The following is a 22,404-nucleotide window of genomic DNA, read 5'->3' on the forward strand; positions in this document are numbered from 1 at the left end:
TCGAATTCATCAGTTCTTAGAAATTTTTTGAGTATATCATTTGCACCTAGAGTCATCTCTACCTGATATATGTGCCTACTCCTATAGTAACGGCTGTCTCCCTATCACTTGGAATCATTTCAATCTCTTTGAAAATAGAAAGCAATGAAGAATGTATCAAACCAAGTATGGGTACTGTTATGAGGCCTTTTTCGAAAAATCTCAGAATCTGATGCCAAACTGCACAGTTCTCATCCTCTCTGAAGAGGGAAGAGTGCCAGGCAGGCTCTGAAATCCTCATGGGTCTCACAAGGTCCTCATATCTGGACCTCAGATTACATCTGCTCAAGTCAGTCAACGTCCTCAGATACCTGTTGTCATCACAGATCCAGAAAGGCCTTCGCTCAACACATGAGTTTTCACCTACCAAGTGAAACCCCAGAGAGCTAGACTCCTGGGCCTTGACAAGGAAGTTCAAAACTGTGCAGGAGGCATGTAGCTCATTCTGTCAAAGGTGGTGGGGAAAGACAGTGACAGGATTGAAGAGCCTTTCCCCTCTAACACCATATGAGAAAAATAGAGGTCAAAACATTGCATTTGGTGGGTGTCACTGGCCCCAAATCGGGTAGCTGTGAATGTTCCCTGAAATTATGTACTTAATCTTTACAACAGAGATTTTGGTAAGAATAGAGAAAACATTCAAGTAAGCAAAATGACTTTGTTCCTATCTAGATAAGATTTTTTCAACATCCTAATTTGCGGTTTTGATTCTATGCTCTTCCTCTTAACCCTACTTTAGGATTCCTCCTCCTGTTCCTTTCTTCTATGTATGTTCCTCTCCATCTTACAGTGCCCAGTATTGAGCCTTCCAGTTGTCCTGCAATTGTCAATGCTCTGGAGGATTTTGTGATGTATGTCACATGACCACCAGCTCGTTCCATATTTCCTTGGACAACAAATTGGAACTGACAAGCCAAGCTACATTTTGGTCCATATACTTTTCCAGGTATCCCAGAGGACATTGACAGGGACAGGAGTTGGGTTCTGTGTTCCTGATTCCTGAACCTTCTCTTCTTATCACCTCTCATGTCATGTTTCTTCAAATGAACTAAAATCCACCCAGTTTCCAAGATGAAGGAAGGCATTGCATTTAATACCAAAAATATTCTTCGTTTTGTTTTGTTTTGTTTTGATTTTTCTGACAATGGACAACTAGATTTCTGGCTCAACATAATCCATAATCATTTATAAAAAGAATAATTATGGTTCATTGTCAGCTCTGTTTGGTCCTGCGAAAACTTTATGGCAATTCACCTGAATTTTAGAGGGCAAGATTGCAAGTTTCCATGCTACTTACAAGGACGTGAAAACGCATGGGTGGCTCTCTTAGTATCCACGCCAGAGGATCAAGGATAGATGAAATTTGTGAGGGTTATTGTTCTGTCCTCTAGGGGTCTAGACTCCTAACACCCTATCATCTTCCTTTGGGTTCCACACCTGTCAGGGCAGAAAGAAGAGTTTAATTCTTTGAGCTTGAATGTCCATAATGAAGGAGCTGGGAGAAGGCTTTTCTTAGTACTTCTGGATATATTATTTAGAATTGGAAGCTTCAAGGGTAGCTACAAAAGAAAGTCACATAGTCCAATAACTTCACCCAACTAATGGTTTTCCAAATGCACATCAACATACTAATGGTATTAGGTAGTATCCTTGTCACTTGCTTGGGTTGGGACTACCTAGCTAAGTCCCCTACAATGCCAGGGCCATAACAAGTGTTCCACCAGCAAGAGGCAAGATGAAGCCTAGGTTGTTTAGCCATAAGAGGGACGTCAAATGATTCTCATCTTTAGAGGTACACAGTAGGTAAATATTTAGTCAGCCGAGACTGCAGCCTGCCTACAAACAAAAGACAACATGGGAAGCAGCGTCACTGCTTACCTGTCCTGCCAGAAGGGAAGCACCTCTCCAAGTTTTAGCCTGCAACATAATAAGTATGAAGGTTATCAGAAAAGGAAAGGCGTCTAGGCAACCTTGACTTTCTAAAGTGTCCCGACCTTCAAGTCTGCCAGCCGTTCAGTATTTCCCAGAACCAACTATTGAATTCATTTCCTCCCTTCCAATCCCCTCAGATTTTAGCCACTGGGGCAAAAATTTCTCTTCTTCTGATGGCTTCCTCAAAAGCTGTCTGTGAGTGCATCTTTGCCAGTGCCAGCAGACACAGTGTGGACGCCTCTCAGTGGGCAGCAAGGAAGTTCAACAAAGCAAAGTAGAGGCACTGCCTATAGCATTGCAGTATGGTCATTCTTAACTCCTCCTCGTTTCTCAAAGTCAAAACGAACACGTTGCACAGAGGTGAAAGTCAGTAAGCCCTATGGTATCTTTGAGATTTCAGGGTTTCATTGAAATTTATCCTCTGTGCATGGAATTCTTTCCTTGTTTATCCAACAGAGTATTCCATAATTGACTTTAGATTTCTTCCATGCCATGCAACCTCATCTTGGAAGAGAGGGGAATCCAAAGGTGCCTTTTTGTCTACATGTATGTTACCATGTCTAGATTCATGGAACTCAAGTCTTCCACTTGGAAGAGCGTTGGAATCATCTACCATGCTTCAGGTTAAATCTGATGAAAAGAAGATGTTTTATAGGCACTAACTGACTAGCCTGTGGGCAAATACTCATGGGTTGCTTTTTAATAGAGTATGTTGTACTACACATCTGAGATTACATGATGTCCTTGATTGGATATTCAAGTTTCAACCATGGTTGTAGAAATTGTGTATCCAGCAAGAGTTACCAAGAGTCCTATACTCCAGCTTCATAAAAGTCTGTTAGTAGCAAGATATATATATATATATACATATATGTGTGTGTCAGTTCTGAATTAATTGTGTTCATCATGAGGATGTTAAGAAGATTCAGTGTGTGGTTCTTTCTTGTTTCATTGGAGAGTTAGCGCATCTGATCCATTATCAGGATTGTGGGTCTACCAGCTAGTAATATGTTCTTTAGAAATATCTTTCCTTGTTTCATAAAGGATTAGTTGTTTTCATAGATATTGGGTAACACGCAAATTTTGTTAGAATAGATGATTTGCATCTGTGTGAGAGCGGCAATAAGAGGATGAATGTACCCAGGAGGAAAACAGAAACAACAACAACAAATAACAGAAAGCAAAGCCCAATTGTCATTTCTCATGATGGATCAACTGAGATGGTTTCCATGCGAGAAAGATATAGGTAAACACAAAATGCTCTGGAAGATTTTGGCAGCTAAGGCATAAATGATGAACACCAATAAAACTAGGGAATGTCTCAAACAGGTGCCCTGGTTTCTCACCTAGCCATTATTATCTAGAATTTACCCAGCCTCCAACAGGAAAGATCATTTCAATTTTCCCTCTATATAAATTGAATGATCCTTTAATTATTAGTTATACATCAGCCTTTACACAACTTTGGGAAAAGTGCGAGGTCAGTCATTGTCCTCCAATATTCTTGGGACTACTGGCATGAGCCCTAACCTCCCCTCCTGACACTTTACCACATATGTGCAAGGGTACATCGCCGGAGACTATTAATGAGCAGCACGTTCTAATTCATCAGTTCTTACATATTTTTTGAGTACGTCATTTGCACCTACAGTCATCTCTACCTGATATATGTGCCTACTCCTATAGTAAAGGTTGTCTCCCTATCAATTGGAATCATTTCTATCTCTTTGAAAATAGAAAGCAATGAAGATTGTATCAAACCAAGTATGGGTACTGTTATGAGGCCTTTTTCGAAAAATCTCAGAATCTGATGCCATACTGCACAGTTCTCATCCTCTCTGAAGAGGGAAGAGTGCAAGGCAGGCTCTGAACTCCTCATGGGTCTCACGAGGACCTCATATCTGGACCTCAGATCGCATCTGTTCAAGTCAGTCAACGTCCTCAGATACCTGTTGTCATCATAGATCCAGAAAGGCCTTTGCTCAACACATGAGTTTTTACCTACCAAGTGAAACCCCAGAGAGCTAGACTCCTGGGCCTTGACAAGGAAGTTCAAAACTCTGCAGGAGGCATGTAGCTCATTCTGTCAAAGGTTCTGGGGAAACACAGAGGACAGGATTAAAGAGCCTTTCCCCTTTGACACCATATGAGAAAAATAGAGTTCAACACATTGCCTTTGGTGGGTGTCACTGGCCCCAAATCGGGTACCTGTGAATGTTCCTTGAATTTATGTATTTAATCTTTACAACAAAGATTTGGTAAGAATAGAGAAAACATTCAAGAAAGCAAAATGACTTTTTTCCTATCTAGATAAGATTTTTTCAACATCCTAATTTGCGGTTTTGATTCTATGCTCTTCATGTTAACCCGCCTTTACACTTCCTCCTCCTGTTCCCTGTCTTCCATGTATGTTCCTCTCCATCTTACAGTGCCCAGTATTGAGCCTTCCAGTTGTCCTGGAATTGTCAATGCTCTGGAGGATTTTGTGATGTATGTCGCATGACCACCAGCTCCTTCCATATTTCCTTGGACAAAAAAAAGCAACACAAAGGCCAAGCTACATTTTGGTCCATATACATCACCAGGTATCCCACAGGACATTTACAGGGACAAGAGTTGGGTTCTGTGTGCCTGATTCCTGAACCTTCTCTTCGTATCACCTCTCATGTCATATTTCTTCAAATGAACTCAACACCACCCAGTTTCGAAGATGAAGGAAGGCATTGCATTTAATACCAAAAATATTCTTAGTTTTGTTTTGTTTTGTTCTGACAATGGACAACTAGATTTCTGGCTCATCATAATCCATAATCATTTATAAAAAGAATAAATATGGTTCATTGTCAGCTCTGTTTGGGTTTTCGAAAACTTTATGGCAATTCACCTGAATTTTAGAGGGCAAGATTGCATGTTTCCATGCTACTAACAAGGAAGTGAAAACGCATGGGTTGCTCTCTTAGTATCCACGCCAGAGGATCAAGGATACATGAAATTTGTGAGGGTTATTGTTCTGTGCTCTAGGCGTCTAGACTCCTAACACCCTATCATCTTCCTTTGGGTTCCACACCTGTCAGGGCAGAAAGAAGAGTTTAATTCTTTGAGCTTGAATGTCCATAAGGGAAGGAGCTGGGAGAAGGCTTTTCTTAGTACTTCTGGATATATTATTTAGAATTGGAAGCTTCAATGGTAGCTTCAAAAGAAAGTCAAATATGCCAATAACTTCACCCAACTGTTGGTTTTCCAAATGCACCTCAAAATACTAATGGTATTAGGTAGTATCCTTGTCACTTGCTTGGGTTGGGACTACCTAGCTAAGTCCCCTACAATGCCAGGGCCATAGCAAGAGTTCCACCATCAAGAGGCAAGACGAAGCCTAGGTTGTTTAGCCATGAGAGGGACGTTAAATAATTCTCATCTCTTGGTACACAGTAGGTAAATATTTCGTCAGGCGAGAATGCAGCCTGCCTACAAACAAAAGACACAATGGGAAGCAGCGTCACTTACCTGTCCTGCCAGAAGGGAAGCACCTCTCCAAGTTTTAGCCTGCAACATAATAAGTATGAAGGTTATCAGAAAAGGAAATGCGTCTAGGCAACCTTGACTTTCTAAAGTGTCCCGACCTTCAAGTCTGCCAGCAGTTCAGTCTTTCCCAGAACCAACTATTGAATTCATTTCCTCCCTTCCAATCCCCTCAGATTTTAGCCACTGTGGCAAGGATTTCTCTTCTTCTGATGACTTCCTCAGAAGCTGTCTGTGAGAGCATCTTTGCCAGTGCCAGCAGGCACAGTGTGGACGCCTCTCAGTGGGCAGCGAGGAAGTTGGACAAAGCAAAGAAGAAGCAGTGAGTATAGCATTGCAGTATGGTCATTTTTAACTCCTCCTTTCTCAAAGTCAAAACGACCAAGTTGCACAGAGGTGAAAGTCAGTAAGCCCAATGGTATCTTTGAGATTTCAGGGTGTCATTGAAATTTGTCCTCTGTGCATGGAATTCTCTCCTTCTTTATCCAACAGAGTGTTCCATAATTGACTTTAGATTTCTTCCCTGCCATGCAACCTCATCTTGGAAGAGAGGGGAATCCAAAGGTACCTTTTTGTCTACATGTATGTTACCATGTCTCGATTCATGGAACTCAAGTCTTCCACTTGGAAGAGCGTTGGAATCATCTACCATGCTTCAGGTTAAACCTGATGAAAAGAAGATGTTTTCTACACACTAACTGACTAGCCCGTGGTCAAATACACATGGGTTGCTTTTTATCGAGTATGTTGTACTACACATCTGAGATTACATGATGTCCTTGTTTGGATATTCAAACTTCAACCATGGCTTTAGAAATTGTGTATCCAGCAAGTGTTACCAAGAGTCCTATGCTCCAGCTTCGTAAAAGTCTGTTAGTAGTAAGATATATATATATATATATATATATATATATATATATATATATATATACATGTATGTGTGTGTCAGTTCTGAATTAATTGTGTTCATCATGAGGATGTTAAGAAGATTCAGTGTGTGGTTCTTTCTTGTTTCATTGGAGAGTTAGCACCTCTGATCCATTATCAGGATTGTAGATCTACCAGCTAGCAACATGTTCTTTAGAAATATCTTTCCTTGTTTCATGAAGGAATAGTTGTTTTCATAGATCTTGGGTAACACGCAAATTTTGTTAGAATAGATGATTTGCATCTGTGTGAGAGCGGCAATAAGAGGATGAATGTACCCAGGAGGAAAACAGAAACAACAACAACAAATAACAGAAAGCAAAGCCCAATTGTCATTTCTCATGATGGATCAACTGAGATGGTTTCCATTTGAGAGAGAGATAGGTAAACACAACATGCTCTGGAAGATTTTGGCAGCTAAGACATAAATGATGAACACCAATAAAACTAGGGAATGTCTCAAACAGGTGCCCTGGCTTCTCACCTAGCCATTATTATCTAGAATTTACCCAGCCTCCAACAGGAAAGACCATTTCAATTTTCCCTCTATTTAAATTGAATCATCCTTTAATTATTAGTTATACGTCATCCTTTACACAACTTTGGGTAAAGTGCGAGGGCAGTCATTGTCCTCCAATATTCTTGGGACTACTGGCATGAGCCCTAACCTCCCCTCCTGACACTTTACCACATATGTGCAAGGGTACATCGCCGGAGACTAGGAATGAGCAGCACGTACGAATTCATCAGTTCTTACATATTTTTTGAGTACGTCATTTGCACCTACAGTCATCTCTACTTGATATATGTGCCTACACGTATAGTAAAGGTTGTCTCCCTATCCCTTGGAATCATTTCTATCTCTTTGAAAATAGAAAGCAATGAAGATTGTATCAAACCAAGTATGGGTACTGTTATGAGGCCTTTTTCGAAAAATCTCAGAATCTGATGCCATACTGCACAGTTCTCATCCTCTCTGAAGAGGGAAGAGTGCAAGGCAGGCTCTGAACTCATCATGGGTCTAACGAGGACCTCATATCTGGACCTCAGATCGCATCTGTTCAAGTCAGTCAACGTTCTCAGATACCTGTTGTCATAATAGATCCATAAAGCCTTCGCTCAACACATGAGTTTTCACCTACCAAGTGAAACCCCAAAGAGCTAGAATCCTGGGCCATGACAAGGAAGTTCAAAACTGTGCAGGAGGCATGTAGCTCATTCTGTCAAAGATTCTGGGGAAACACAGAGGGTAGGATTAAAGAGCCTTTCCCCTTTGACACCATATGAGAAAAATAGAGGTCAACACATTGTCTTTGGTGGGTGTCACTGGCCCCAAATCGGGTACCTGTGAATGTTCCTCTCCATCTTACAGTGCCCAGTATTGAGCCTTCCAGTTGTCCTGCAATTGTCAATGCTCTGGAGGATTTTGTGATGTATGTCGCATGACCACCAGCTCCTTCCATATTTCCTTGGACAACAAAAAGCAACACACAGGCCAAGCTATATTTTGGTCCATATACATCACCAGGTATCCCACAGGACATTGAAAGGGACAGGAGTTGGGTTCTGTGTGCCTGATATCTGAACCTTCTCTTCGTATCACCTCTCATGTCATGTTTCTTCAAATGAACTCAACACCACCCAGTTTCCAAGATGAAGGAAGGCATTGCATTTAATACCAAAAATATTCTTAGTTTTGTTTTGTTTTGTTCTGACAATGGACAACTAGATTTCTGGCTCAACATAATGCATAATCATTTATAAAAAGAATAAATATGGTTCATTGTCAGTTCTGTTTGGGTTTTCGAAAACTTTATGGCAATTCACCTGAATTTTAGAGGGCAAGATTGCATGTTTCCATGCTACTTACAAGGAAGTGAAAACGCATGGGTTACTCTCTTAGTATCCACGCCAGAGGATCAAGGATAGATGAAATTTGTGAGGGTTATTGTTCTGTGCTCTAGGGGTCTAGACTCCTAACACCCTATCATCTTCCTTTGGGTTCCACACCTGTCAGGGCAGAAATAAGAGTTTAATTCTTTGAGCTTGAATGTCGATAAGGGAAGGAGCTGGGAGAAGGCTTTTCTTAGTACTTCTGGATATATTATGTAGAATTGGAAGCTTCAATGGTAGCTTCAAAAGAAATTCAAATATCCCAATAACTTCACCCAACTGTTGGTTTTCCAAATGCACCTCAAAATACTAATTGTATTAGGTAGTATCCTTGTCACTTGCTTGGGTTGGGACTACCTAGCTAAGTCCCCTACATTGCCAGGGCCATAGTACGTGTTCCACCATCAAGAGGCAAGATGAAGCCTAGGTTGTTTAGCCATGAGAGGGACGTTAAATAAATCTCTTCTCTAGTGGTACACAGTAGGTAAATATTTAGTCAGGCGAGAATGCAGCCTGCCTACAAACAAAAGACACAATGGGAAGCAGCGTCACTTACCTGTCCTGCCAGAAGGGAAGCACCTCTCCAAGTTTTAGCCTGCAACATAATAAGTATGAAGGTTATCAGAAAAGGAAATGCGTCTACGCAACCTTGACATTCTAAAGTGTCCCGACCTTCAAGTCTGCCAGCTCTTCAGTCTTTCCCAGAACCAACTATTGAATTCATTTCCATCCTTCTAATCCCCTCAGATTTTAGCCACTGTGGCAAGGATTTCTCTTCTTCTGATGACTTCCTCAGAAGCTGTCTGTGAGAGCATCTTTGCCAGTGCCAGCAGGCACAGTGTGGACGCCTCTCAGTGGGCAGCGAGGAAGTTGGACAAAGCAAAGAAGAAGCAGTGAGTATAGCATTGCAGTATGGTCATTCTTAACTCCTCCTTTCTCAAAGTCAAAACGACCAAGTTGCACAGAGGTGAAAGTCAGTAAGCCCAATGGTATCTTTGAGATTTCAGGGTGTCATTGAAATTTGTCCTCTGTGCATGGAATTCTCTCCTTGTTTATCCAACAGAGTGTTCCATAATTGACTTTAGATTTCTTCCCTGCCATGCAACCTCATTTTGGAAGAGAGGGGAATCCAAAGGTACCTTTTTGTCTACATGTATGTTACCATGTCTCGATTCATGGAACTCAAGTCTTCCACTTGGAAGAGCGTTGGAATCATCTACCATGCTTCAGGTTAAATCTGATGAAAATAAGATGTTTTCTACGCACTAACTGTCTAGCCCGTGGTCAAATACACATGGGTTGCTTTTTATCAAGTATGTTGTACTACACATCTGAGATTACATGATGTCCTTGATTGGATATTCAAGCTTCAACCATGGCTTTAGAAATTGTGTATCCAACTAGTGTTACCAAGAGTCCTATGCTCCAGCTTCGTAAAAGTCTGTTAGTAGCAAGATACATATATATATATATATATATATATATATATATATATATATACATATATGTGTGTGTCAATTCTGAATTAATTGTGTTCATCATGAGGATGTTAAGAAGATTCAGTGTGTGGTTCTTTCTTGTTTCATTGGAGAGTTAGCGCGTCTGATCCATTATCAGGATTGTGGGTCTACCAGCTAGCAACATGTTCTTTAGAAATATCTTTTCTTTGTTTTTTAAAGGAATACTTGTTTTCATAGATCTTGGGTAACACGCAAATTTTGTTAGAATAGATGATTTGCATCTGTGTGAGAGCGGCAATAAGAGGATGAATGTACCCAGGAGGAAAACAGAAACAACAACAACAAATAACAGAAAGCAAAGCCCAATTGTCATTTCTCATGATGGATCAACTGAGATGGTTTCCATGCGAGAGAGAGATAGGTAAACACAACATGCTCTGGAAGATTTTGGCAGCTAAGACATAAATGATGAACACCAATAAAACTAGGGAATGTCTCAAACAGGTGCCCTGGCTTCTAACCTAGCCATTATTATCTAGAATTTACCCAGCCTCCAACAGGAAAGACCATTTCAATTTTCGCTCAATTTAAATTGAATCATCCTTTAATTATTAGTTATACGTCAGCCTTTACACAACTTTGGGTAAAGTGCGAGGGCAGTCATTGTCCTCCAATATTCTTGGGACTACTGGCATAAGCCCTAACCTCCCCTCCTGACACTTTACCACATATGTGCAAGGGTACATCGCCGGAGACTAGGAATGAGCAGCAGGTACGAATTCATCAGTTCTTACATATTTTTTGAGTACGTCATTTGCACCTACAGTCATCTCTACTTGATATATGTGCCTACACCTATAGTAAAGGATGTCTCCCTATCCCTTGGAATCATTTCTATCTCTTTGAAAATTGAAAGCAATGAAGATTGTATCAAACCAAGTATGGGTACTGTTATGAGGCCTTTTTCGAAAAATCTCAGAATCTGATGCCATACTGCACAGTTCTCATCCTCTCTGAAGAGGGAAGACTGCAAGGCAGGCTCTGAACTCCTCATGGGTCTAACGAGGACCTCATATCTGGACCTCAGATCGCATCTGTTCAAGTCAGTCAACGTTCTCAGATACCTGTTGTCATAATAGATCCAGAAAGGCCTTCGCTCAACACATGAGTTTTCACCTACCAAGTGAAACCAAAAAGAGCTAGACTCCTGGGCCATGACAAGGAAGTTCAAAACTGTGCAGGAGGCATGTAGCTCATTCTGTCAAATATTCTGGGGAAAAACAGAGGATAGGATTAAAGAGCCTTTCCCCTTTGACAACATATGAGAAAAATAGAGGTCAACACATTGCCTTTGGTGGGTGTCACTGGCCCCAAATCGGGTATCTGTGAATGTTCCCTGAACTTATGTATTTAATCTTTACAACAAAGATTTGGTAAGAATAGAGAAAACATTCAAGAAAGCAAAATGACTTTTTTTCCTATCTAGATAAGATTTTTTCAACATCCTAATTTGCGGTTTTGATTCTATGCTCTTCATGTTAACCCGCCTTTACACTTCCTCCTCCTGTTCCCTGTCTTCCATGTATGTTCCTCTCCATCTTACAGTGCACAGTATTGAGCCTTCCAGTTGTCCTGCAATTGTCAATGCTCTGGAGGATTTTGTGATGTATGTCGCATGACCACCAGCTCCTTCCATATTTCCTTGGACAACAAAAAGCAACACACAGGCCAAGCTACATTTTGGTCCATATACATCACCAGGTATCCCACAGGACATTGAAAGGGACAGGAGTTGGGTTCTGTGTGCCTGATTCCTGAACCTTCTCTTCGTATCACCTCTCATGTCATGTTTCTTCAAATGAACTCAACACCACCCAGTTTCCAAGATGAAGGAAGGCATTGCATTTAATACCAAAAATATTCTTAGTTTTGTTTTGTTTTGTTCTGACAATGGACAACTAGATTTCTGGCTCAACATAATGCATAATCATTTATAAAAAGAATAAATATGGTTCATTGTCAGTTCTGTTTGGGTTTTCGAAAACTTTATGGCAATTCACCTGAATTTTAGAGGGCAAGATTGCATGTTTCCATGCTACTTACAAGGAAGTGAAAACGCATGGGTTACTCTCTTAGTACCCACACCAGAGGATCAAGGATAGATGAAATTTGTGAGGGTTATTGTTCTGTGCTCTAGGGGTCTAGACTCCTAACACCCTATCATCTTCCTTTGGGTTCCACACCTGTCAGGGCAGAAATAAGAGTTTAATTCTTTGAGCTTGAATGTCGATAAGGGAAGGAGCTGGGAGAAGGCTTTTCTTAGTACTTCTGGATATATTATTTAGAATTGGAAGCTTCAAAGGTAGCTTCAAAAGAAAGTCAAATATGCCAATAACTTCACCCAACTGTTGGTTTTCCAAATGCACCTCAAAATACTAATGGTATTAGGTAGTATCCTTGTCACTTGCTTGGGTTGGGACTACCTAGCTAAGTCCCCTACATTGCCAGGGCCATAGCAAGTGTTCCACCATCAAGAGGCAAGATGAAGCCTAGGTTGTTTAGCCATGAGAGGGACGTTAAATAAATCTCTTCTCTAGTGGTACACAGTAGGTAAATATTTAGTCAGGCGAGAATGCAGTCTGCCTACAAACAAAAGACACAATGGGAAGTAGCGTCACTTACCTGTCCTGTCAGAAGGGAAGCACTACTCCAAGTTTTAGCCTGCAACATAATAAGTATGAAGGTTATCAGAAAAGGAAATGCGTCTAGGCAACCTTGACATTCTAAAGTGTCCCGACCTTCAAGTCTGCCAGCTCTTCAGTCTTTCCCATAACCAACTATTGAATTCATTTCCATCCTTCCAATCCCCTCAGATTTTAGCCACTGTGGCAAGGATTTCTCTTCTTCTGATGATTTCCTCAGAAGCTGTCTGTGAGAACATCTTTGCCAGTGCCAGCAGGCACAGTGTGGACGCCTCTCAGTGGGCAGCGAGGAAGTTGGACAAAGCAAAGAAGAAGCAGTGAGTATAGCATTGCAGTATGGTCATTCTTAACTCCTCCTTTCTCAAAGTCAAAACGACCAAGTTGCACAGAGGTGAAAGTCAGTAAGCCCAATGGTATCTTTGAGATTTCAGGGTGTCATTGAAATTTGTCCTCTGTGCATGGAATTCTCTCCTTGTTTATCCAACAGAGTGTTCCATAATTGACTTTAGATTTCTTCCCTGCCATGCAACCTCATCTTGGAAGAGAGGGGAATCCAAAGGTACCTTTTTGTCTACATGTATGTTACCATGTCTCGATTCATGGAACTCAAGTCTTCCACTTGGAAGAGCGTTGGAATCATCTACCATGCTTCAGGTTAAATCTGATGAAAAGAAGATGTTTTCTACGCACTAACTGACTAGCCCGTGGAAAAATACTCATGGGTTGCTTTTTAATAGAATATGTTGTACTACACATCTGAGATTACATGATGTCCTTGATTGGATATTCAAGCTTCAACCATGGCTTTAGAAATTGTGTATCCAACTAGTGTTACCAAGAGTCCTATGCTCCAGCTTCGTAAAAGTCTGTTAGTAGCAAATACATATATATATATATATATATATATATATATATACATATATGTGTGTGTCAGTTCTGAATTAATTGTGTTCATCATGAGGATGTTAAGAAGATTCAGTGTGTGGTTCTTTCTTGTTTCATTGGAGAGTTAGCGCGTCTGATCCATTATCAGGATTGTGGTTCTACCAGCTAGCAACATGTTCTTTAGAAATATCTTTCCTTTGTTTTTTAAAGGAATACTTGTTTTCATAGATCTTGGGTAACACGCAAATTTTGTTAGAATAGATGATTTGCATCTGTGTGAGAGCGGCAATAAGAGGATGAATGTACCCAGGAGGAAAACAGAAACAACAACAACAAATAACAGAAAGCAAAGCCCAATTGTCATTTCTCATGATGGATCAACTGAGATGGTTTCCATGCGAGAGAGAGATAGGTAAACACAACATGCTCTGGAAGATTTTGGCAGCTAAGACATAAATGATGAACACCAATAAAACTAGGGAATGTCTCAAACAGGTGCCCTGGCTTCTCACCTAGCCATTATTATCTAGAATTTACCCAGCCTCCAACAGGAAAGACCATTTCAATTTTCTCTCTATATAAATTGAATGATCCTTTAATTATTTGTTATACGTCAGCCTTTACACAACTTTGGGTAAAGTACGAGGGCAGTCATTGTCCTCCAATATGCTTGGGACTACTGGCATGAGCCATAACCTCCCCTCCTGACACTTTACCACATATGTGCAAGGGTACATTGCTGGAGACTAGGAATGAGCAGCACGTTCAATTTCATCAGTTCTTACATATTTTTTGAGTACGTCATTTGCACCTACAGTCATCTCTACCTGATATATGTGCCTACTCCTATAGTAAACCTTGTCTCCCTATCACTTGGAATCATTTCTATCTCTTTGAAAATAGAAAGCAGTGAAGATTGTATCAAACCAAGTATGGGTACTGTTATGAGGCCTTTTTCGAAAAATCTCAGAATCTGATGCCATACTGCACAGTTCTCATCCTCTCTGAAGAGGGAAGAGTGCAAGGCAGGCTCTGAAATCCTCATGGGTCTCACGAGGACCTCATATCTGGACCTCAGATCGCATCTGTTCAAGTCAGTCAACGTCCTCAGAGACCTGTTGTCATCATAGATCCAGAAAGGCCTTCGCTCAACACATGAGTTTTCACCTACCAAGTGAAACTCCAGAGAGCTAGACTCCTGGGCCTTGACAAGGAAGTTCACAACTGTGCAGGAGGCATGTAGCTCATTCTGTCAAAGGTTCTGGGGAAACACAGAGGACAGGATTAACGAGCCTTTCCCATTTGACACCATAGGAGAAAAATAGAGGTCAACACATTGACTTTGGTGGGTGTCACTGCCCCCAAATCGGGTACCTGTGAATGTTCCCTGAACTTATGTATTTAATCTTTACAACAAAGATTTGGTAAGAATAGAGAAAACATTCAAGAAAGCAAAATGACTTTTTTTCCTATCTAGATAAGATTTTTTTAACATCCTAATTTGCGGTTTTGATTCTATGCTCTTCATGTTAACCCGCCTTTACACTTCTTCCTCCTGTTCCCTGTCTTCCATGTATGTTCCTCTCCATCTTACAGTGCCCAGTATTGAGCCTTCCAGTTTTCCTGGAATTGTCAATGCTCTGGAGGATTTTGTGATATATGTCGCATGACCACCAGCTCCTTCCATATTTCCTTGGACAACAAAAAGCAACACACAGGCCAAGCTACATTTTGGTCCATATACATCACCAGGTATCCCACAGGACATTGACAGGGACAGGAGTTGGGTTCTGTGTGCCTGATTCCTGAACCTTCTCTTCGTATCACCTCTCATGTCATGTTTCTTCAAATGAACTCAACACCACCCAGTTTCCAAGATGAAGGAAGGCGTTGCATTTAATACCAAAAATATTCTTAGTTTTGTTTTGTTTTGTTCTGACAATAGACAGAACTAGATTTCTGGCTCAACATAATCCATAATCATTTCTAAAAAGAATAAATATGGCTCATTGTCAGCTCTGTTTGGGTTTTCGAAAACTTTATGGCAATTCACCTGAATTTTAGAGGGCAAGATTGCATGTTTCCATGCTACTTAAAAGGAAGTGAAAACGCATGGGTGGCTCTCTTAGTATCCACGCCAGAGGATCAAGGATAGATGAAATTTGTGAGGGTTATTGTTCTGTGCTCTAGGGGTCTAGACTCCTAACACCCTATCATCTTCCTTTGGGTTCCACACCTGTCAGGGCAGAAATAAGAGTTTAATTCTTTGAGCTTGAATGTCGATAAGGGAAGGAGCTGGGAGAAAGCTTTTCTTAGTACTTCTGGATATATTATTTAGAATTGGAAGCTTCAATGGTAGCTTCAAAAGAAAGTCAAATATGCCAATAACTTTACCCAACTGTTGGTTTTCCAAATGCACCTCAAAATACTAATGGTATTAGGTAATATCCTAGTCACTTGCTTGGGTTGGGACTACCTAGCTAAGTCCCCTACAATGCCAGGGCCATAGCAAGTGTTCCACCATCAAGAGGCAAGACGAAGCCTAGGTTGTTTGGCCATGAGAGGGACGTTAAATAATTCTCATCTCTTCTGGTACACAGTAGGTAAATATTTCGTCAGGCGAGAATGCAGCCTGCCTACAAACAAAAGACACAATGGGAAGCAGCGTCACTTACCTGTCCTGCCAGAAGGGAAGCACCTCTCCAAGTTTTAGCCTGCAACATAATAAGTATGAAGGTTATCAGAAAAGGAAATGCGTCTAGGCAACCTTGACTTTCTAAAGTGTCCCGACCTTCAAGTCTGCCAGCCGTTCAGTCTTTCCCAGAACCAACTATTGAATTCATTTCCTCCCTTCCAATCCCCTCAGATTTTAGCCACTGTGGCAAGGATTTCTCTTCTTCTGATGACTTCCTCAGAAGCTGTCTGTGAGAGCATCTTTGCCAGTGCCAGCAGGCACAGTGTGGACGCCTCTCAGTGGGCAGCGAGGAAGTTGGACAAAGCAAAGAAGAAGCAGTGCGTATAGCACTGTCAAAACGACCAAGTTGCACAGAGGTGAAAGTCAGTAAGCCCAATGGTATCTTTGAGATTTCAGGATGTCATTGAAATTTGTCCTCTGTTTATGGAATTCTCTCCTTGTTTATCCAACAGAGTGTTCCATAATTGACTTTAGATTTCTTCCCTGCCATGCAACCTCATCTTGGAAGAGAGGGGAATCCAAAGGTACCTTTTTGTCTACATGTATGTTACCATGTCTCGATTCATGGAACTCAAGTCTTCCACTTGGAAGAGCGTTGGAATCATCTACCATGCTTCAGGTTAAATCTGATGAAAAGAAGATGTTTTCTACGCACTAACTGACTAGCCCGTGGTCAAATACACTGGGTTGCTTTTTATCGAGTATGTTGTACTACACATCTGAGATTACATGATGTCCTTGATTGGATATTCAAGCTTCAACCATGGCTTTAGAAATTGTGTATCCAGCAAGTGTTACCAAGAGTCCTATGCTACAGCTTCGTAAAAGTCTGTTAGTAGTAAGATATATATATATATATATATATATATATATATATATATATACATATATGTGTGTGTCAGTTCTGAATTAATTGTGTTCATCATGAGGATGTTAAGAAGATTCAGTGTGTGGTTCTTTCTTGTTTCATTGAAGAGTTAGCGCATGTGATCCATTATCAGGACTGTGGGTCTACCAGCTAGCAACATGTTCTTTAGAAATATCTTTCCTTGTTACATAAAGGAATAGTTGTTTTCATAGATCTTGGGTAACACGCAAATTTTGTTAGAATAGATGATTTGCATCTGTGTGAGAGCGGCAATAAGAGGATTTTTGTACCCAGGAGGAAAACAGAAACAACAACAACAAATAACAGAAAGCAAAGCCCAATTGTCATTTCTCATGATGGATCAACTGAGATGGTTTCCATGCGAGAGAGAGATAGGTAAACACAACATGCTCTGGAAGATTTTGGCAGCTAAGACATAAATGATGAACACCAATAAAACTAGGGAATGTCTCCAACAGGTGCCCTGGCTTCTCACTTAGCCATTATTATCTAGAATTTACCCAGCCTCCAGCAGGAAAGACCGTTTCAATTTTCCCTCTATATAAATTGAATGATCCTTTAATTATTAGTTATACGTCAGCCTTTACACAACTTTGGGTAAAGTGCGAGGGCAGTCCTTGTCCTCCAATATTCTTGGGACTACTGGCATGAGCCCTAAAATCCCCTCCTGACACTTTACCACATATGTGCACGGGTACATCGCCGGAGACTAGGAATGAGCAGCACGTTCGAATTCATCAGTTCTTACATATTTTTCGAGTACGTCATTTGCACCTACAGTCATCTCTACCTGATATATGTGCCTACTCCTATAGTAAAGGTTGTCTCCCTATCACTTGGAATCATTTCTATCTCTTTGAAAATAGAAAGCAAGGAGGGGCAAGATGGCGGCGCCGGGAGGACTCTCATTCTGAGCAGCAGCACAGCAGGATCAGCACAGTGAACAGCAATCAGAACTCTCGCCCATAAAACACAGTCATTGTGTTTCCCAGGTGAGAGGATACCCCACGGTGGGGGATTCAATCAGCTTTTAACTCACCCGGCTAAACCGCGGAAGAGACCCCGGTTCCGCCAGATGCTTGGCTGCCGGCCGCCAGCCCCAGCCCCAGCCCAGAGCCACAAGATAGTGTCTCTGGTCCCGGTCCCAGACTGAACCTTGGGCACCACACTATCAGAGACTGGAATTTTCAGTCGAGAGATAACCCCAGGGTACAGGAAACGATTGGGACCGGCCTTAGGTCACCCAGACATCCCCTGGAAAAGACTCGGGCGGGTTCCACGGGCACCCCAGGAGCCAGCCCGGAGCCAGAGCTGGGGACCCAGGTTCCGGCACAGAGCCCTGCCTGCCTGCGCGCCTGATTCGCCGCCAGAGATAGAAACGGCGGGTCTGATCTCAGAGCACTCAGCTCACCCCCAACCTGAAAAGGTCCCCGGAAAATTACCCAGCTTAGGGAGCCACTCAGACTCCCAAAAGCCACAAAGGCAGACACAGGCAGTTTCTGCGCACCAGACAGCTGGCAGAGACTGAGCCTCCATCACACAGCTGTGCTCCAGGCACAGGCAAATTTCTGTGGCCAGCCAGCTGGCGGACACTGAGCAGTGTGCACCAGGGCAAAAAAAGACACTAGGAGTCGGTGTCTCCAGAGAATCCACGGGGAAGGAAGGAAACTGTACTGATCTAAATCACCCAATCCTTCCCTAGAAAAAGTCTAGCAGTCTATTAGGGCAGAGGCGCCAGCACTCAGCTGTGCTCCAGACACAAGCACAAACAGTTGAGGCGCGCCTGATGTCCAACTGGGTCACAGCAGCTGATCATTAAATTTGCAACAAGAAACCCAGAAACAGGGCAGCTGCCCCCAGGACTTCCCTGGGTGAGAGGAGAACCCTCTTGACTAACAAAGACCACAGTTACCACTCAGGTCTATATCCCTGAGGTGAGCAACTCCTGAAAAAAACACCAGCCATCCAGGGACTATACCCAAAAAGCTGAGAAGACATCCTTCAGGAAAATCCAGCTTTCTGCAAAGGGGATTCTCTCCACCACAGGATCCCCAGGAACCACCAGAAAATAACCCCAAACTCCTAAGATAACACAATGGGTAGAGGCCAGCGTAAAAGCTCAAGCAACAAAAGACAGAGCAATATGGCATCTCCAGAACCCAGTTACCCAGGGGCAAGTAGCCCTGGACACCCCACCATAACTGAAATCCAAGAAGATGACCTAACAAGTATGCTCATGAAGATGATAACAGAGGAAACAAATAAGATTCGTAAAGACATAGAGGAAGATAAACTCAAACAGAATATTGCCATCCGTAAAGAAATAGAGGAAGCTGCAGCCAAACAGTTTATGGCCTTTAGAAAGGAAATGCTTAAAACACTGAATGAAATGAAAGAAACAGAGTTGAAGGAACTAAAAGAAAAACAGGAAAGTACAATCAGACAGGTGAAGGAAGTAAACAAAACAACTCAAGACCTGAAGATAGAATTGGAAAAATTAAAGAAAACACAAATGGAAGAAATAATGGAGAGGAAGAATCTAGGGAAGAAAACAGGAACTACAGAGGTAAGCATAACCAACAGACTGCAAGAGATGGAAGAAAGAATCTCAGGTGTAGAAGATACAATGGAAGAAATCGATGTATCTGTCAAAGAAAATGTTAAATCTGAAAAATTCCTGACACAGACCGTCCAAGAAATGCAAGACAATATGAAAAGACAAAACCTAAGAATAATAGGTATAGAGGAAAAAGAAGACTCCCTTCTCCAAGGCCCAGAAAATATTTTCAACAAAATCATTGAAGAAAATTTCCCCAAGCTAAAGGAGAGGCCAATTAGAATACATGAGGCCTACAGAACACCCAGCAAATTTGACCAGAAAAGAAAATCCTCCCGCCACATAATAATCAAAACAGTAAGTATACAGAACAAAGAAAAAATACTAAAAGCTGCAAGGGAAAAAGGCCAAGTAACATATAATGGCAAACCCATTAGAATCACACCTGACTTTTCAACAGAGACTATGAAAGCCAGAAGGGCCTGGACAGATATCATGCAGACCCTAAGAGAACACAGATGTCAGCCCAGGCTACTATACCCAGCAAAACTCTCAGTCCTCATAGATGGAGAAAACAAGATATTCAATGACAAAAACAAATTTCAACAATACCTACAAACAAATCCAGCATTACAGAAGACACTGGAAGGGAAAATACAACCCAAGAAAGCTAGCTACATTCAAGAAAACACAGGAAATAAATAACCTCACTTCAGTAAAACAAAAAGCAACCAAGCACACAACCTGATGAGCACAGCCAACAGCAAAATCAAGAGATCTAACAACCACTGGTCATTAATCTCTCTCAACATCAATGGACTCAACTCTCCAATAAAAAGACACAGATTAACAGAATGGATACGTAAACAAAACCCAGCAATCTGTTGCATACAAGAAACACACCTAAGACACAAAGATAGACATTACCTGAGGGTAAAGGGTTGGAAGACGACTTTCCAAGCAAACGGACCCAAGAAGCAAGCAGGAGTAGCCATTCTAATATCTGATAAAATAGATTTTCAACCAAAATTAATCAAAAGAGATGGGGAAGGACACTTCATACTCATCAAGGGAAAATTCCACCAGGAAGACATCACAATCCTGAACATCTATGCCCCAAATACAAGGGCACCCACATTTGTGAAAGAAACATTGATAAAATTTAAAGCACATATAGATCCACACACATTAATAGTGGGAGACTTCAACACCCCACTCTCAACAAAGGACAGGTCAACCAAACAGAAATTAAACAAAGAAACAATGTCTCTGACAGAGGTCATGAATCAAATGGACCTAACAGATATTTACAGAACTTTACACCCAAACACAAAAGAATTTACCTTCTTCTCAGCACCTCATGGAACCTTCTCCAAAATAGACCACATAGTGGGTCACAAAGCGAGCCTCAACAGATACAAGAAGATTGAAATAATCCCATGTATCTTGTCTGATCACCATGGAATAAAGCTGGACCTCAACAATAACAGAAATAACAAAAAGCCTACACACACATGGAAACTGAACAACTTGTTACTAAATGACAGCTGGGTCAGGGAAGAAATAAAGAAAGAAATTAAAGTCTTTCTAGAAATCAATGAAAATGAAGACACAACATACCCGAACTTGTGGGACACAATGAAAGCAGTGCTAAGAGGAAAGTTCATAGCACTAAGTGCCTTCAAGAAGAAATTCGAGACAGCTCATTCAAGCACCCTAATGGCTCAATTAAAAACCCTAGAAAAAGAAGAAGCAGACACACCAAGAAGGAGTAGACGGCTGGAAATAATCAAACTCAGGGCTGAAATCAATCAATTGGAAACAAATAAAACAATTCAAAGAATCAATGAAACCAAGAGCTGGTTCTTTGAGAAAATCAACAAGATCGACAAACCCTTAGCCAGGCTAACTAAAAGGCAGAGAAACACCACCCAAATCAACAAAATCAGAAATGAAAAGGGGGATATAACTACAGACACTGAGGAAATCCAAACAATCATTAGGACTTACTTCAAAAGTCTATATGCCACAAAATTTGAAAATCTAAATGAAATGGACAATTTTCTTGATCGATTTGACTTACCAAAGCTGAACCAGGACCAGGTAAATCAACTAAATAGACCTATATCCCCCAAAGAAATAGAAGCGGTCATCAAAAGTCTCCCATCCAAAAAAAGCCCAGGACCAGATGGCTTCAGCGCAGAATTCTACCAGACCTTCAAAGAAGAGCTAACACCAATTCTCTTCAAACTATTCCACAAAATAGAAACAGAAGGAATATTACCAAATTCATTCTATGAAGCCACAGTCACCTTGGTACCTAAACCTCACAAAGACTCAACAAAGAAAGAGAATTTCCGGCTTATCTCCCTTATGAACATTGATGCAAAAATACTTAATAAAATACTTGCAAACCGAATCCAAGAACACATCAAAGATATTATCCACTATGACCAAGTAGGCTTCATCCCAGGTATGCAGGGGTGGTTCAATATACGGAAATCCATCAATGTGATCCACCATATTAACAAACTGAAAGAAAAAAACCACATGATAATCTCCCTAGATGCTGAAAAAGCCTTTGACAAAATCCAACATCCATTCATGTTCAAAGTATTGGAGAGATCAGGGATATAAGGCACATATCTAAACATAGTAAAGACGATATACAGCAAGCCTATAGCCAACATCAAACTGAATGGAGAGAAACTTAAAGCAATCCCACTGAAATCAGGGACAAGACAAGGCTGCCCACTCTCTCCATATCTCTTCAACATAGTGTTGGAAGTCCTTGCTAGAGCAATAAGACAGTTGAAGGAGATCAAGGGGATACAAATTGGAAAGGAAGAAGTCAAATTATCACTATTTGCAGATGATATGATAGTATACGTGAGTGACCCCAAAAA

The 22,404-nt window shown here is 41.2% G+C and overlaps 1 long non-coding RNA gene and 5 other non-coding genes across 6 annotated transcripts in view; all 6 read right to left on the reverse strand.

Annotated features, from left to right (window-relative positions):
• Nucleotides 1–22,404, reverse strand: part of LOC132647037 (uncharacterized) — a 178,160-nt gene that overhangs the window by 100,828 nt on the left and 54,928 nt on the right. The gene's annotated exons all lie outside the window — the stretch shown is intronic.
• LOC132647772 (small nucleolar RNA SNORD109A) lies at nt 305–369 on the reverse strand. The gene has a single exon (XR_009586115.1). It is a non-coding gene; the product is annotated as a small nucleolar RNA SNORD109A (small nucleolar RNA).
• LOC132647742 (small nucleolar RNA SNORD109A) lies at nt 3,875–3,939 on the reverse strand. The gene has a single exon (XR_009586085.1). It is a non-coding gene; the product is annotated as a small nucleolar RNA SNORD109A (small nucleolar RNA).
• Nucleotides 7,459–7,523, reverse strand: LOC132647420 (small nucleolar RNA SNORD109A). Its single transcript, XR_009585788.1, has one exon. It is a non-coding gene; the product is annotated as a small nucleolar RNA SNORD109A (small nucleolar RNA).
• Nucleotides 10,849–10,913, reverse strand: LOC132647421 (small nucleolar RNA SNORD109A). The gene has a single exon (XR_009585789.1). It is a non-coding gene; the product is annotated as a small nucleolar RNA SNORD109A (small nucleolar RNA).
• On the reverse strand, nt 14,427–14,491 carry LOC132647806 (small nucleolar RNA SNORD109A). Its single transcript, XR_009586148.1, has one exon. It is a non-coding gene; the product is annotated as a small nucleolar RNA SNORD109A (small nucleolar RNA).

This window comes from Meriones unguiculatus, chromosome 14 (genome assembly GCF_030254825.1).
Source record: "Meriones unguiculatus strain TT.TT164.6M chromosome 14, Bangor_MerUng_6.1, whole genome shotgun sequence".
Taxonomy (NCBI): domain Eukaryota; kingdom Metazoa; phylum Chordata; class Mammalia; order Rodentia; family Muridae; genus Meriones; species Meriones unguiculatus.